Source organism: Onychostruthus taczanowskii, unplaced genomic scaffold (assembly GCF_017590055.1).
Source record: "Onychostruthus taczanowskii isolate IOZ18803 unplaced genomic scaffold, ASM1759005v1 scaffold39, whole genome shotgun sequence".
Taxonomy (NCBI): Eukaryota; Metazoa; Chordata; class Aves; order Passeriformes; family Passeridae; genus Onychostruthus; species Onychostruthus taczanowskii.
Window position 1 is genome coordinate 7,050,132 of NW_024501348.1, and position 18,239 is coordinate 7,068,370.

Consider the following 18,239-nt stretch of genomic DNA (forward strand, 5'->3'; position numbering starts at 1 on the left):
AACCGTGACTATGCCAGCACACAAGCAGTATTTTACCTACCCACCTGTCCACTGGACCAGACCTGTTCATTGGATACAGGAGCATTCTGAGAGTATCAAAAGCTTTCTTGCAGTCAAGGTGTCATTCACTGCTCATCCCTTATCCACAGATCCAAACATTCATCACAGATTTAGCCTTAAAAAGGCCATGCTTACTTTTCCTCATCTCATTAACACATTCAGAAATCATGTGAAACTTTCAGTTTGGGTGAAGAACACTAATTTTATCAAAAACAGCTTCAAAGCATTTACTGATAACTCTTTTGTGAAATACGTAACATTTTCTTAAATTTGGTCACAAAATGCAACCAAGTGCTCACTGAAGCAGAGACATGCGCCTGTGAGCCGTCTGAGTGCTGTCAGTAAGATGACCCACAGCTGAGAGCACTCCAGCAATCTCAACACACATTTTCAAGTCTACATTCTACATCATTATTTAGAAAATATTACTGTTTTCTTCTTGGGCAAATCTGCAGTTGCATCTGAATAATGGGGTAGACTGTATACCCTTAGTAGAGTTGCAGATGACACCAAACTGAGGAGCAGCTGATGGGCCAAAGGAGATGTGCTGCCATCTCGAGAGACCCGGACAGGCTGACAGGAACCTCATGTAGTTCAAAAAAGGGAAGTGCCAAGTCCTTCCCTTGGGGAGGAACAACTCCAGGCACCTGTGCACACTGCAGGTTCCACAGCTGGAAAGCAGCCTGGTAAGAAAGGGAGATGGATGTCCTGATGGACACCACATTGACCATGAGCTAGAAATGTGCCCCTGCAGCAAAGAAGGCAAATGGTATCCTGGGCTGCATTCGGAGGCGCGCTGGCAGCCATACAAAGGATGCGATGCTGCCCCTCTGCCCAGCATTGGTGAGGCCACAGCTGGAATGCTGCATCCAGTTCTGTGCTCCTCAGTAAGACAGGCATGGACATACTGGAGAGTCCAACAGAAGGCCAGAAAGAGAATTAAGGGACTGGATGAGGGGACTGGGATGGGGAGACCTCATTGATATATCTACACACCCAAAGGGAGGGTGCAAACAAGATGGAGCCAGGCTCTTTGCAGTGGTGCCCGGAGGCAGAGCATCTGTTGTTATGCTGATGTTGCATACTGAAATCCACATCAGGACAGATTTTTTTCCCTAATTGTATGTATGGCAGAAACAGTTCATAAAGAACTAATGTGACCACAGCAGGGAAGCACATATGAAACATCTTGCAGAGAAATGTTAACACAACCATAAAATTTACTGACTCAACATACCAGGATTTTAATATTCCAGTATGTATCACTTTACACTATAAATGCCAAAAATAATTCTGAAATACTAATGTGGATTCTTCCTGCATAGCACCAAGAACAATGCTGTAGTGTAAAGATGGTGGTGCAGAGATAAAGAAAAATGAAAACAAGCACACGAATAATACAAAGTAACAAGGAAAATTTTTTAAATTACAGTCAAAACCAAATGGAGTTGCTACAGGGCTAGGTAGAACATCCTAAGAAACAATGAAGAGATGATAATAAAACAGTTATGGCTTTTATACCCTACACAACATTGTTAGCATATGACTGAGATGATCAGCATAGAAATTTATAAGCTTCCTGCAAAGCCAAGAACCAAAGACCGATTCCCCCATGTGTAGAGTAGCACATGCAGAGTAGCAGAAAATTCCTCTCCAAAGAGTAAACTTAAAAACAAAACAAAACCCATCTGGACTGATTCTTATAACTTCAGATACACTACACTGATTTTATTGCATTTTTTTCCTCCACCTCTTCACATCTCATTTACTTTCTGGCACTGGAAGCTCTCTTTAATAGTGGCAATTAATAATTTTAATATACATTTGGTGAAAGAGTATGTTTACTTCTGAGGACTTCACATACAATCTACTAACACTACTCAAATAAGTAGCATGAATGTTAAAAAAAACTTCTTTAAACTAAATACCTTTAGATTGCCCAGTCATTATGTTCTAGCAATAACTATGAACAGATCCCCTAAATAGACTTTTAAAGTATAATGGCAACTAAACTCAAGGAACATATTCATGAATCCACTGGACTGGTAACTCATGATTCCTCAGTACTGTCAGCTACATTTGCCTACTTGACCACAATTAAATACATCTATTCAAATAATCCTTCTTTGTGTATAGACTAAAACATAACATTTAATAGCAAAGGTTTCAGAAAACATGAACTTTTGCAGCAGTTTCCAACATCCACCAGCATGATTAAAACACTGTGGATAGTGCTCTGATTCTCAAGTAGAGTCACATCAAAAAGTCAGATAGTGAAGCCAAGTTATAAAACAAGAGGATGAATGGTGCCTCAGCTATTCTTTTATTCTTGAAAAACAGATGGGATCCTGGGCCATTCTTAAAGGCCCACCATGGACAATCCAGTGATGTGCAAGATCCATAAATCCTTTATTAATCCAAATACTGTACTATACTTTCTGTGAACAACACAAGAGAGAGAACTTCCCCAGCTCTTCTGGAGGATCTAAGAATGGGCCAGCTAATTCACTGCCACACTCACACCCCAACACACACACAAAAACACTGTCTTGGAACAAATCTTAGCAGTACTCATCCAGAAGTAAAACACCATCCTGCCAGATATGACCCACAAAACAAGTCTCCTCAGAGTAATTTTACTGAAGCTAACTATAGGTTTGGAGAACTTGACCGAAGCCAACAACTATTCTTAAAAGAAAAGAGAAAAACAGCATCAGGTCACCAATAAAATAAGTAAAACAGACTGAAATTTCATTGCTGAAAACAACAATACTTTCATTTTCCTCCACTGAATTGGTCAGTAACTTTTAACACAATTCAAATAACCCTGTAGGACAAACAATAGTTGTGTCCCAGCAAAAAACCTGCTTTTGTCCAAAGAGAAAGATTAAAATGAAGGTGATGTTTCTTAAGTTTGTAGATAAAGAGGAAGACTGCAAGAATATAAGAACCTGAAGGCAGAATAGACAGAAGAAAAACATTAATTCTGGAAAATGAAAAGTGCAGGAATGTCGATGAAGAACAGCAACAAAAAAGAAAAGGACATAGCAAGACAGATGCCAAGTTCTGGAAAAAAATATCTAGATTCTGAAAGGTATGGAGAAAGGAACTGAGAAAAGTACTGGCAATACCACTTGTGGCACACCCCTTGTTTTTGACTCTGGCTCATACTGGGAATTGCATGATTAGGACAGCAGCGAGACTTTGTTTCACCAAACCCCCCAAAGAAGCAGGAGCTTCAGCATCTCTGCATCCAGCATCTATTTCACTCTTATTTCATAAATTACTTTCAATTTTGATAGCACAAATTCATAAAGTTCATTACAGACATCTGAATTCATTTCACTGCAGATGTTGAACCCACTTAGGCTTTATTGGACTTAGTATCTGAATAACTAACATGGACTACATGGGAAAGCACGAGACAATATAAGGGAAAGATCTGAGCAAAGTAATCACTAAATAACTAAATAAAAACATGAAGCCGACCAGGATGATCAAGTAGAGGTCTGAAAATGAGAGCTGAGACACCTCTGCCCCTTTCAAAAACAAGCATTAGCAGTTGAAGTGATAGATATAACTATTTGAATAACAGATTGTTACAGAATTTTGTGCCAAGTATCTTGCAAACCTATGCTTTAAAAATTACTGTATCCCTTGTTTACATTTTTCTTAATATATTTTTTCTGTATTACTTCCCATTTATTTTTCTAAAGCAACAACCAATTCACTTTCTCCTTTCATTCTTTCAGCATCATTTTTTGTCCTATTCTCTCTTCTGTCTTATGTGCTCTCTTCATTCAAACTATCTCAGCAATCCTCATGTCATTTCTTCTACAATCTCCATTTTTTCTCCATCAGTTACACTCTCTCCCTATCTGACCTACTTCAACTTACAGAAGAAAGAATAGTCATTTTCAAGATATGTATTAATTTTCAGCCTGTCAGCCAAGAAAATGAAGGTCCTACAACCTGATCTCATTTTTCTGTCCATTTGTCAGTGTCCTGATAGACATTTTGCAGCCAAATGCAAGTCTTAAAAATATTAAGTTCCTGAAAGCTTGGTAAAAATCAGTCTGTATGAGGAAGATCAGAACTCCTAACTTCATAACCTCATGAAAGCCAAGCTGCACTTAACACGATCTCTCCCATGGCTCTTTATGGGTAAGCACCAATAAATTGTCCCTGTCGCTTTTTGTCTAGCCATTAATTTTAGAAAGGAGCTGGGCATCTTAATGTAGGTAAATGGGGGACATGAAATGGCGGAAGGCAGGAAATATGGGACATAAATTCATAGAAAAACAGGTTTCACTCCTCATGTAGTAATTATTTTTCATCCTTTATCAAAATGTTGTTATTCAAAGTAAAGAAATAAATTCATTTATGTGTCTTCACAGCATAGCATAGGAAACGAAAATATGGTAAGGCATCCATAAACGCAAAACCCACGGAACACATATCTGAGAGCTCTCTAGGGTTTTTTTTCTGGCTCCTGTTTCATGGAACAGTCCTACTATGCCATTTGAATTTCTAGATCATCAACACAGAGTTGATGATTTAGAAACTCAGTAATTTGCCCATAATTTCTTCATTTAAATTTCCATGAAAATACCACGAAACAATAGCTGTTTTCTATTTAAGCAATAACTCTGTTGCTTTTATAACAATTAATTTGACCTTTCTGATGTCTATCACTCAAGCCACTAATTTGGATATAACTTCTTTTTTCCCAGAAGAGGGACTACAGCTGCAGTGCTTGGGATAAAGGTAAAACAATACTTGTCAATATCAACTGAATAAGATCACGTGATGACTCAAGTCTATATAAATTTGCAGGTTTTATTATTCCCGTTTTCTGGACATACAACTGTATGTTACAAAAAGTCTGTATCATATAAAAGAAAGGTTAATATTCAGCAATCTTTTCCTTAATAGATAGACTTGAATTTTAGAAACTACAATTCTATTTTCTGGCAAATGCCACAATTACAATCTTCCAGCATGCTCCGTATGTCTTTCATATCCAAGCTAAAATTAATAAAAATATTATATTACACTAAAATAAGAACTTCTAATGCTCAAAAACATTACTGAGGTGAATCATATGCTGTTTAGTGCTACTTGTACTCAACTAAAGTCATCCTCCAATTATTTATTTCCATAGTTTAATGGTATTCTGGCAACTGAGAGCAACAGTAAGCCAATAACATTTGATTAGCACAGGACAACGAAGCATTAGCACACATAAAAACTGTCACAAAATATATGCATTTGACACTGATCTCAATGGAAGTCTCTTTAGTGACAAACACCAAATTAAGCTTCATATTTGAGACAGGTATTTCTTGACACACAACTGAGCTTCATTTAATCACTACATTGGACATTTTAACATGCTAGCCCAAGAATCACTACAGTAATTTTCAAATGTAGACAAAAGAAATTCTATCCAGAGACCAAGAAACACATTTTATTTTTAAATAGCCTCTCCTGGTGAGCTGAAAAATCTGTGAAAGCATCTGGGAACAGCCTGATATAAACTTTTTACACTGATCACTGATCACCATAGCATTACAGTGAGTCAGCAGCATGAGAAAATTATCAGAAATAAGAGTTTGCAAATATTCCTTATATATTTGGTGCATACTCCAAAAGAATTAACTATTTGGCTTCTTCTGTTCAACATGATACACAGGCATTTGCATTTTTCACTTAGATCAGCAGCTTAAAAGGTGATGAATCCTTTAAATGTTTACCAACTGAAAGACAGCAGTCATCTTTGTACATGACAGAAAAAATAATCAAAGCCTGTAATTCATTTACTGCAGAGTTCTGACTATTGCTGAATAATACTCTTTGTTCCCTCCTGTCTGCTTATTTTGTACTCCTTGCATATCTGAGACTGCTTTCCTCTAAGCAATTTGAAATGTCAGTCTTAAACTACGTGTCACATGAATATTTTTCTGCCAAATTGCTAAGGCAGTTTTCATGTTCGATGGCAGAGGGGATACAGACAGAAAAACCATGAAGTTGCTGTAAGAACTATACAAGGCACAAATGAGACCTTCCTGTCTTGAAGCTTTAATTTCCAAATGCAATACTATTGAATAACACTCATTCCCAGTCCAGAATTAATGCTGCATCATTGTAATCCCTGAAATGCCTGTAGAGATCTCCTCATTTACATCCTCTACATATGCAGGGCCAGAGAGAGAAGGCATTCAACACAGATCCATGGCAATACCGCGGAGCTTTGTACATCTCAGAGCAGGACAATGAAAGAAGCATAACTAAGCTTGTCAACAGAGCAAAACCATATTTTGACATTCGACTAGAATGGCAATTCATTTTTGGAAAGCAGTAATTAGCAGAGCTGCAGTTTTGTTAAGGATCTCTAAAAACCTTGGTTTGCTATGGGAAGGGCCAGAGGGAAGACCAATTACCCAGCACTGTAGGTAGCAAACAACATGTGGTTGTTTACTAGTTTTCCCCATTTTTTTTAACTCTGAGCAACATTTACTTACAGAAAAGCACTTGCTGCACACCACTTCTCACAGAAGCTCAGCACCTTACTGCCCCATAACAAATTCCATGTGCTCTGATATTCTTTAGAAGTCTGTTTACAAAAAGCTTTTTTTTTAGAAGCAAATTTATCAGTTTCTAGAGTTCTCAGGTAAAATTTTCTTGAGTAGAATATAAACATTTTAGAGAAAGACTTGCTTAATCTTTGTTGCCACTTCTTTTCCTTAAAGAGAAATTGGTTAAGGAAAAATTTAACAGTTAGCATGTAAAATTTAGAAAATTGGAAAAGGGAGCTAAGGGTCTGTATTGTAGTGCCTTGAAGAAAATGAGACAAAAGACCTAAAACTTTAAAAGTTTCTGGAACCTAAATGATTAATGTATTTTTCTCTGGCAACACTGGAAAAATGAAAGATTAATACAAAATTTACAAAAGGTAAGACCACAGCATAAAGAAATTAATTTCACAAATAACTTAAAGGATCTGTAAAACACTTAGCTAAAGCAAATCCCAATTTCTTCCTTAATACTTCCACATCTAATGATGTTTACTTATCAAACCATTGAGCCTAAATTACGTAATTTTAGATTGCTCAGAGTTTCTTATTTATTTAAAGATCAGCATTTCTGTATTGCCAAAAAATATTTTATTTCTTTAGAACACAGATGGTGAAAGCTCAAAACTTCATCACATCAGCAATTTCCTCTGTACTTTTCTGAATCATCAGCTGCTCAATTGTGTCAGTTCTGATATTACTTTAGGTGATAATGAAATAAATACTAAATTAATACAGAAGAGAGGGGGAATGTGAGTCTTCTACACACCTTTATTTTGACTTTTTCCTAATATTGGGAAAAAAGAAGGGATTTTATTCTAGCGTGGTACAGGTCAGAAAATTAGCACTGATGACTTGAGCAAAAACAAGTTACAATTATACTAAATATCTGAGAACTATTGAAGCCACAGAGAAAAAAATATATAGCTAAATTTATCTTCTCTATTGAGCAAATCCCACTGTGTTACTAAGTCATTTCTGAAACAAGAAAGGGTCCATATATTAGCTTTTCAATTATCCCAAGTAATTGCCCTAGAAAATCTCTACATTTTGGAACACTTCAGTATTGCATCTACACAATTAGATATAAGAGCCAAGATCTTTCAGGTTTAATTTCAACACAGATACACCAATTCTGATGATACTTAGACGTCTAGATAATCAAGATAATATAAATCTAGACACATGCATACCCAGTAACATGTGCATTAGCTACTTCAAATGTATTCTGATTGTCCAGCAGAAAGGACAATTTACAAGCGACTGTAAAGAAAAACCTGAAAGATTTATTTTCTTTCACTGGAAAATAAAACTGTACTACCACAAACTGCTGACAGTGTTTTAAGATCTAAAAATCCCATCTTCCCCTTGCCAATCTATTATTTAAAACATCACTGAGCTCTAAGCCAAAAAAATGACAGTATCAAGACAGTTTTCTAATGTCAGCAAAACACCATAACTGGTAATCAGAAATTAATTGTTTCCATGGGCTTGTTAAAGTACAACAATTTTTCCCATCATTTGGAAATAGTTCCATATCAACATGTGAAAAACTAGGTCCCACTGCTGAGCTTAACAATCCAAATTTTTTTTTCCCCTCAACACTATTTTCCCTGTAAGAAAAAGCAGATAGAAAACACATATCTTCTAAATTTAATTTAAAAATTGAAAATTTTAAGAAAAATGTTTTAAAACTTTGGAAAAGTTTTAGCAAATCAACTTTTCCCTTTAATACTAAAGTAATATACCAGTTTAGCGGCAAATGAAAAATAGATGGCACTTGCTCTTTAAACTCAAAACTGATTCCCCTTTTGCAGCAAAGCCATGTATGTCCTCCATCCTTAAGAACTCTGTAACCTTCCAACAAAACACTGCTGTAAATTTCTAAGTCCAGGTAGCATGTCAGCAAATGCACCACAAGTGCCAGATGTGGTAATATAGCATAGATCAGTACTTATTGGTAATGCGCTGACCACATGCCAAAAGAGTGATTTTACAGTTTTGTCATGTGCAGATCAAGGAACTAATTAAAACTGGCAATATGGGAATTCTCAGATGGACAGAGAAATTAGAATGCACATTTATAGCACAAGCATTATACAGTAACCAAGTGGTATTAAATTACCACTTCCTCTTTTCTCATCTGGACAGTTTGATTAGCATTCTCTGTAAACTTTTCTAAGTCTTAAGCTACAAGACACAAACCTAAGCACAGTTCCAATTTACAACACACTTCACTGCTGATCCAAGTAATGTGACTACAGTTTAAACAGAATACTGCTTAGGCAAGTGAATAAATACCTCACTTATGAATCAAATGGAAAAAATGAATCAATTGCATGATCTTAAACATATATCATGTTCATATATCATATACATTATGCTGACAGCTTCCTCAGTAGGCTGAATGAACAATTCCCATCACACCACACTATTTGAAAAAATATTTAAGATTATTCTTATGTTTAACATAGTTATTTTAGATTGCTTCAGATTAAGACCTTCCAGTACTTTATTAATTTAATTTCTGACTGCTTTTCTTGTAAGTTGTTATTCATATTCTCTCATCAATGAGATGAAAAATCAGTCTGAACTAGTTCTCCCAGAAGACTTTTTATAATTTTAATAAACTTTCCTATTTTAAATTAAATAAATTGGCAAAATAACTATATAACACCAGCTCACAAGCTACAAGGTAGTTTTTCTAATTGATTAATGGCAAAAGCATTTGCAGAATAATCACACAAGCAGAAAAGTAGGGAAGAACAGTGTCAAGATAGTACAGGAAATTTATTTTGTACTAGCATTCACAAAAAGCAGAGAATACCCTATTTCCCTGCAGATTTAGCACTGTGGTGAGATTCATTATGCAGTAAGTAAAATCACATCACTTCCAGAACTACACAGATGGGTAGTTCTTAGTCAAGTCATGGGTAGAAGAATAGGACATGAATCAAGCACATGACATTTGAGCACTGCTAATGGAATCTCCTGCTTTTTCTCTGATGTCATTGGTCCATCCTGCATTTCCTATCACTAAGGCCCGATTTTTTCCATTCTTCTCAAAGTAACGATGATGTATGCATGCCACACTCAAAGCACTTCCTTTCACTTGGCTCCTCATTTTAACTAGTTTGTACTTCAGGTACAAAGGCTGGCAACTATTGTAACACATCTCTGTGAACCTAAAGAAGAGAGCAACAAGAGCAGTAGCAAACGGTGCAACAGTCATTCCTGCTCTTCGTGTCTGGGAGAGACAAAGACAACCTCTCTAATCAGCGAGAGCAACAAGAGCAGTAGCAAATAGTGCAACAGTCATTCCTCCTGCTCTTCGTGTCTGGGAGAGACAAAGACAACCTCTCTAATCAGATACTTCTTTTCCTTCTTTTTCCCTTTGTGCCTAGAAGAATCAAGTTGAGTAATAGCAAAGCTTTTCTCTTTTTCAGCACAGGAAAGAGATAGATGCCAGTAAAGAACAGGCACAAAGATCTGCAGAGATCTTAAAGGGCTGATATTAAAGGCAAATTAGATGAGCATCTTCCAAGAGATGAAGCCACATGGTGTCATAGCACCACTAATCACTTCCTGTATCCAGCATGCAAACACCAAAAAATCCATATGTAATTTAACCGGGAGCAAAACTTCAAGCAGAAGAGATTAAAAGTTAAGATCTGTCCCTTGAAATTCTGTCATGTGTTGTCTGAAAAAGAATACTCTACACAACTGGCAGCTGCTTGGTTCTGTGGGGTCAGTTCTATATCATAACTGAACAGAAATCACAGATAAGGGGGAAAAGTTGCTAAAGTACACTGCTAAAATGTAGTACCACAGAAAAATATAATTAATTATTTTGTTTTATAATTTCCTTTTATGTTAAAGTCCTCATGGACTTTGAAATATACAAAGTCTAGGATTCTCAAAACTGCATATCAAGTGAAAATTTCTGCAGCAACAGCTTTACATATCAAAAACATATTTTGCAAACAAAAAGCTAAGAAAACAAAATTAGTCTAATTTGTTTCTGGCGAGAAAAAAATGCAGGCCTGGTTTTTTCCACATTAAACCACTATAAAACCATGTAATAATTAAATACATGCATCTAATTCAAGGACATTTTTTGTGACATTACAAAACAGCAATTTTTTGGTTTTCTATATCCACATGCAAAAGTGAAATGTCCAGCAAGCCCAAGCAAATTCTGTCCTATTCTATCATACTAATAAGTGAAATATCATCCATTTCAGGACAGTGCAAATTACATACATGGAAAAAGTAAGCAAATTGCAAGGTTTTCAGATTAGTTCAACCTCCATATGACAAAAACAATAGTATAGAACTCATTAACACATAATCAGAATTTCAAATATTTCTATACGGTAAAGGTCTTAATGTATCTCAGAGCTATCAAAAATTGTATAACAAGAAGTTATAATATGTATAACAAGACAGTAGCTGTTCTGTCATAAGGAGTCAATAAGGTAATCACATATTCAGGATTTCATGCATTAGTTCAGCCCATCAGATTGCAGGGAGCAGAGTCAAACAGCCTAAAAGAATTTCAAGAGACTTGGGGGATTTTAGGAGTACACCATAATAGCTTGACAGAAAAAGTTATTTTGGAATAGATTGAGTTTATTTAGAAGAAACCCAATCTCAAATTGATTGTGCTGAACACTGTTGTGTCACAGACAAAAAATGAAAGCAATCTTTAAGTACAGACTCTTGAACATGAAACAAAGATGAGAGCGATAGGAAATTATTTGTCCAGCTCCATATTAGTAGTATCACAGAAGGTAACAGCATAATGGAAACTAAGTAACACCAGGTGTAACTCTAAGACCTTTGGAAAATAGATATCTGAGTATATATATCTTAAAGAAAAACAAAGCCTTCCTATAAAGAAAATTTCAACAATATTTATCTTTGGAAATCTCTGTAGTCTATGCTTTTATTACAAGCACTTCAAATTGCTTTCACTGTGAACATAAAAATACTTACAAGAGGCTAAATACAATGCACTGTGCTATTAATAAATGCATATTGCAAGACAATAATTCAGTAAAAAGCAGATTAAATCTTGGCATAATGAATTTCAACATTATATTTTGAAGTACAAAATTATTGTAGAAATACTTAAAACTTCATTCTCATAGGGTAAAGGTTAATAAAGCACAAATAGGAAGAATCTACAGCATGTGAATCCTAAAAAGAAGCAGACTAAAGGAGCAGCTGGCTCAACTAAGTGATAATGGCAGGATAAATAGCTACAGACATTTAAAGAAAGGCAATACTGTAGAGAAGCAATAATTATGTCTGTGGAAGAATGATTCATATATGATTACCATCATGGAACTTCATCCCAACTTCCATTAGAATTCAATCAGCACCACTAGCAAGGAAAAAAATAAATACACATACTGGAGCCATAAAATAGCTTCTAACCATAGACTATGTACCACTACCCATTTATTTGCATAAGTGCCTTTAAAGCTGAAGGTTGTAATACATAATGTGAGCGAAAGGGAAAAGGTTTGATGAAGAACTGATAGACAGTATCATCAGCACTATATGTTAAGAGAAACTACACACAAATGCCTTTTCTCACCTATGGTTTTTTCTAATCAGATTCTTTCTCAAGTATCACTTGTCAATATATAGGCAAAAGACTGAGAACTATTTTTATATTGAGAGGGAGAAAGGAGAAAACAGAACTATATATACACAAACACCTTGGCACTGAGGTACTTCCCTTAAAAAAACAAGATGCATAGGAACAAAAAACAAGGCTTCAAAGCTTTCTTAAAACATAGAAGAACAAAGATATGAATAATTAGTTTCTAAAATAGTTATGTATATATTCTCGTAACTTTAAAATGTCTGCCTCCAAGTATGGCTCCAGCCTTCTGCTTCTGGAAGCCAAGCAACAATCCACAGCACGCTCTAGCAATCTGAAACTACAAGACTAAAAGACACAAGGTTCTTATGGAAACAGTGACAAAATTAACTGTCATCATGCAAGCAGTACAACTTTAATCATATTTTATAGATACAAGATCCATTTAATAAGAAATCCAAGGAGCAACATGTAAAATGGCAAAAGACCAAGAACAGATAGCCAAGAAACATAAATCTGATCCCAGGATACCTGTGCTACAATTGTACAGTTCAATGCCTGGTGAGTGTAGTTAATGCATAAAAAACCCACATCAGGGTTGCTGATCTTGATTTTCCTTTTATTCACAGTCCAAATAGATGAAGTAAACTCAAAGGAATGGAACAAGCTGGTAGACCTATAGGTCTGCTAGGACATGCTGCCTATTAAGTACAGGACATGAAAGATGTACTACTGAAAGTTATTCACTGATGACATCTGACAAAAATGCCACTTGTGCTTTAAGGATAATGCTTCAATACACGCTGGAAACAAAGGCCTCTGTCAAGAGCCTCAATGGAAAACAGGCACAGAGTTCACCCAATCTGTATTACCCCCTGGTTCCCTCTGTGGAACCCTCTTTTTCTTTTGCTCAGATTGGCTCTTTCCAATGAGCAGCAGATGTGTTTGCAGCCTGACAAGCATTTTGCTGACCTCCATGAGGGAGACTGCAGAATCCTTCCTGAAGAGGAGCAAAGTAACACAGAGTGCCCAGAACTACACACATGCCTTCGCTTGACATCAACATTTCTTTGCACTAAGGTAGCAACCATTCAGAGACAGTTAAGATGACTAATTAGGTATCATGGTGCATGGCAAATATTTGCCTTCTAAATAATTCAAAAGGATAAAAAGTGCACTTGCAAATTTTCACTTGCACAGTTAAAATGACAGATTGATACTAATAGGTTCAACATTTAAATTAACATTCTTGCCTCAATTCAGAGTGAAAAAACTACAGTAACTTGCACAATCCTTTAAGAGTACTTAATCTTGGGCTAGATTTCCTACTTCCAGTAACACGTATTTTTCAGTATAACAACCACTACAGCTACAGAATTTTACACTGAATGTGACCAATGAAGCACTGGGAAGTGTGCCATGGGCTTTTTAATCAATACCACACCACCCAGCAGTTCATAGACAGGAAAGTCCACACAGCCTAATCTATCCAAATTGTCCAAGCAAATCTGTTAAGTATAGTGAAGGAAATAACCATACTAAACTTCTGCTTGAAAACTTCATTTCTGAAAGGGAGAAAAAGTGCTTTTAAACAGTTTTGTGGCTTATAAATAACCAATTTTATAGACATCTCATACATGACTCATGTTTCAGTTTTCTGAGCAGTGTCCTTCATGGCAGCATAGTCTTTCAATAATAACACAGCTAATCAATCAAGTAGTGGAAAAGTGTTATCTGTCAGAATTAGGAACTGACATCTTTGCTGTGGCTGCACTAAATGCAGATGGCTGCATGCACATGAACAGCTGGGGAGTCAGCAGCGCATTCAGGGCTTCTTTATCAGCAGGATATGTTGAGAAACATATTAATTTCATGCACTTGTGTTTACAGGTGAAGGTATAATGGGAAAAAAATCACTCCTGATCCCGGTCCACTCATATATTAATAAAACAGACAGATGTAGGATGCTGATGCTAGAATAAGCACAGGGAAACCATTCTCTCCCTCAAAAAAATAAACTCTATGGACAGCTAGCTCATCTCTCCTTGAGTTATAACTGCTGTACTACTTATACTCCAGTCCTAGTGAATAAAACAAGAGCTTTAGTCAGAAATCAGTGAAGATTGTCAAGGTAAACAAGAGACCTAACAAATTTCTCACTGACCACAATGACACCGTGCTTTGAAAATGTATACATAGACAAGATGTTCAGTAATCTAAGGACAGCCTTTGCTGTTACACTTCCTAAGGAAGCAGCTAAGGCAGCACATACTCTTTAAATAAGTTTATGCCACTTTTCTGACACATAACAACAAAACTTTTTCAGTTCATTTATACAGCTACATATTGAGAGTTAATGTGGGTTTACTTTCAATCCTGCAGGGAAAAGGCACATGTTTGCTTTTGCTTCGTGTCTCATTCAGAAGCAATATACTGGGAGCCTGTGCACGTACAACCTGTACAATCTACCCCATTTTTCTTTCAAAAGACCTTAGAAAGATCACAAATCAGCATGCATTTTAATGTACAGAAACGTATATAAAACACAGATTCTTTGCTTTTATCCCAGTAAAAATGCCAGATATGTTTTTTTAAACTACTTATGTCCTTTATCTCAGCAGCAGGTATCATTTCTCAGCTACAAAATTAGAGTTCAATTTGCCTCACCTAACTTTACTCTAGGAAAATTACAGTTTCCCTTTTTTTTTAAAGACCAAATTTTTAAACCATGACATTTCCAGAGGCCAATTTATCTCATGAAAAAACCAGACTGCTGATGCAGTTGCAGAAATATCCTTTCTCTAGAATAGCTCTAGGAGCTCCTCTAACTAGGTCAACCTTCATTTTTCCTTCTTAGACATCTGAAGATCAACAAAAGAAAAATCTAGCCCCTGTTTGCATGTTGACCCATTCCAGGAATTGTACCAAAAAAAGTTTCAGTAACTGCTGGGATCCATTAGAAGTCCATGGTAGTCTGCTCCAGGCAGGTGCAACCTCATCTCCTCATGCAGATGACAAATGCTAACCTATTTCAAAACTGAGAAGAATCTCAAAATCTTAAAAATGCAAAAAAAAATCAGTAAACTTAGGCAGCAATTTCTATTTATGCTCACTGTATTTATTCTTTAAGTTTATTTACGTTTCTCTCAGAGACATTTATTTATTCACAAACACTCTCATAGGAGCAATGCAAAGTCAAAGCAGATGCTTAACTTGGCTAGAAGAGGCCTCTGCTGGCAGTTGTGAAGTACAGCTTCTCATCATTCTAGAAAATATGAATTTTGATTACATAATTTTCTGTAGTGAAAAAGCTACAGAAAGCAGACCAAGGAGTTAGATTTGCAGTGAACATTTACATATTAGTGCTCATCTCCAGAGCACTAACAATTTCAGCTCATCCCTCTTCATGGCTACATCACAGCTGTCAAACTAAAGCTGCATGTATTTCCAGCTAAGACTAAAATGACAGCCTTCACTAATCACAAAGGACACCACTCCCAACAGTGAAACTCAGGGCTCTGTTTTTACAGCAAAACCCAAAGTCCTGGTCTCCAACACCACACAGACTTCCATCAGCCATGGACCATGCATTCCAGAGTATTATGTGCACCACCATCTGCATCCAACAGGACAGACAACAGATGCAATTTAAACACACATGTAAGACAAGGAAAAACAAAAAGCTGGCCTGATGTTTATGAGTGCTGACACAAGTGATAGTCAGAGGCAAATAGTCAGACCTGTAACAGCTGATAATTTGATCATTGGTTGGACTGGAGTAAAAGTAATTCCATTAGCATTTAAGAGTCCACAGAGAGAACAAAGCAGACCAATGGACAGCTGAGGACTTTCTCTGGAATGGCCAACTTTTCTACTGATCTTTTGGACCTTGACACTGGCATCTCAGGAAGGGACTAACAAGTCACGTTACCCAAACGGATGCTGTGAGCCACTATCAACTACAACAGCTGCCACAAGCAGCTCCTCTTGGGATGAGACTAGAGCTGTAGTTCCATCCATCTGTTACATAAGCAATCACCTTAAAAACTGTCCAGGATGCAAATTAAATTTTAAAAGTTTCAGTGTTACATAATGCAACCAACTAATGCACAAACGCAAACCGCTAATTATTTTCAGCTGAGCATAACAGACAAGATCTAAAGAAGAAGAGAATTTAACATTTCTCCCATCAGACCAGCTAGCATACAGCCAAACTAACATAACAGCAATGCTAACTAAAAACATTTACTGTTTGGTATTTATTATAATAAACAGCTGAACTGCCTAGCCAACAGGCACTATACATTTTCTGAAATGATTCTCTTAATTCTTAATAGTAAACTTTTTAACAGATTTAAAGCAACAGGTCCATCTATTCCATCTTTTAGAGAGATAGAGAACCTCTCCTACAAGGAAACAATAAGAATTGGGATTGTTCAGCCTGGAAAAGAGAAGGTTTTGGGGTGACCTAATTGCAGCCTTCGTGTACCTGAAGGGAGCCTACAATAAAGATGGAAAGAGACTTTCTACAAGAGCATGTAGGGACAGAACAAGGGGGAAGAGCTTCAAACTGAGAGAAAGGTTAGATTAGATATTAGAAAAAAAAAAACACCTTCATTGCAAGGGCAGTGAGGCACTGAACAAGCTGCTCAGAGAAGCTGTGGATGCCCCAGCCCTGAAAGTATTCAAGGCTCAACTGGATGGGACTCTGAGCAACCTGATCTAATAGAAGATGTTCCTATCTATGGCAGGGGTGTTGAAACTACATGATCTTTAAAGTCCTTTAGGCCCCAAACTATTCTATGGTATTTTGACTTATGTCCGAGTTACCTTAAAAGATGTTCAGGACAGAACATGAGAATGAGAGCAAAATCTTCATGGAGTATCCAAATTTAAAGAACATATTTGCAAAATATTGTACAACTAAAGCTCTGCATTTCCTATTCACAGCTACATTTTTTCCTCATGGCATTTCAGTGCAGGTCCAACCCAACAAAACAAGATTTAACTGCTCTTTCAAAGAGATATTTTGTTTTCAAAGAATGACAGCTCAAATCTTTAAAGAAGGAAAAAGAATTACCTAAAAAAAAATCATTTTACTTGTCCAGAAGAGATTATAAAGTATTTATTATGGACAAAATTTCACTTCATATTGATGACAGTAACTCAACACATTTCATTTTTTACAGCTAGAAAGTACATCCAAGTAACAAGAAATACACTTCAAACAAAGAAATGAAAACACTTCAACAAGAACATCAAATTTATATGAGGCAACTGATAGCTACACATGTAAGTACACAATTTGTAACACATCCAGAACCAGGCAGCAGAACACTGCCAATAGCAAATGCACAACATGGGTCTTTCCTCCCATAATCTACTCCATCCCAGCCCACTGGCAGTCCCTCAAATCAATAAAACTGAGGAGAAATGCAAGCTTTGCCATAGAGTAGCAGACCAATGGCCCATCTTTCCCTTTACCATATTTAATGTGTTTTTATGTTACCTGACCAGAAGCAAGGCCCTTACTGAGCAAACACAGAATGACAAAACACTTGTTGACACAATCAAGATATTCCAAGTATATAGAGTCAGGTATGTGCCTGATCTGCCCTATTTAAACATCTGTACAATCTGAGTTAGCTGCACAAGACACCATATTGCCTTACATTAGAAACTGCAGGCAGAGGAAGTATTTGATGGAATCACACACCTTTTTCCAAGCCCGTGGCTGCTCTCATCCCTGTGGTTAACTCAGTACGCTACAGTCACTAGGCCTGAGCTAACAAAGCTGCAGACATTTCTCAATCTCCTGAATAATTTGTTCAGGACCATAAAATGAGCAAGTGAGCCCAGCATGAATTAGGACCCAAGGAGTTGTTAGCCATGGTCCTGCAGTACTGTGGATTTGCCAGATTAAGGAAACTCAGCTCTAGCAGAAGCAGCAAGTGTTCTGTCAGTGACATCAAAGACTTCCACAAAGAAGA

The 18,239-nt window shown here is 36.6% G+C and overlaps 1 protein-coding gene across 1 annotated transcript in view; it reads right to left on the bottom strand.

Annotated features, from left to right (window-relative positions):
• The window catches only part of BCKDHB (branched chain keto acid dehydrogenase E1 subunit beta), a 105,098-nt gene that overhangs the window by 51,445 nt on the left and 35,414 nt on the right, over positions 1-18,239 (bottom strand). The window lies entirely within an intron of this gene.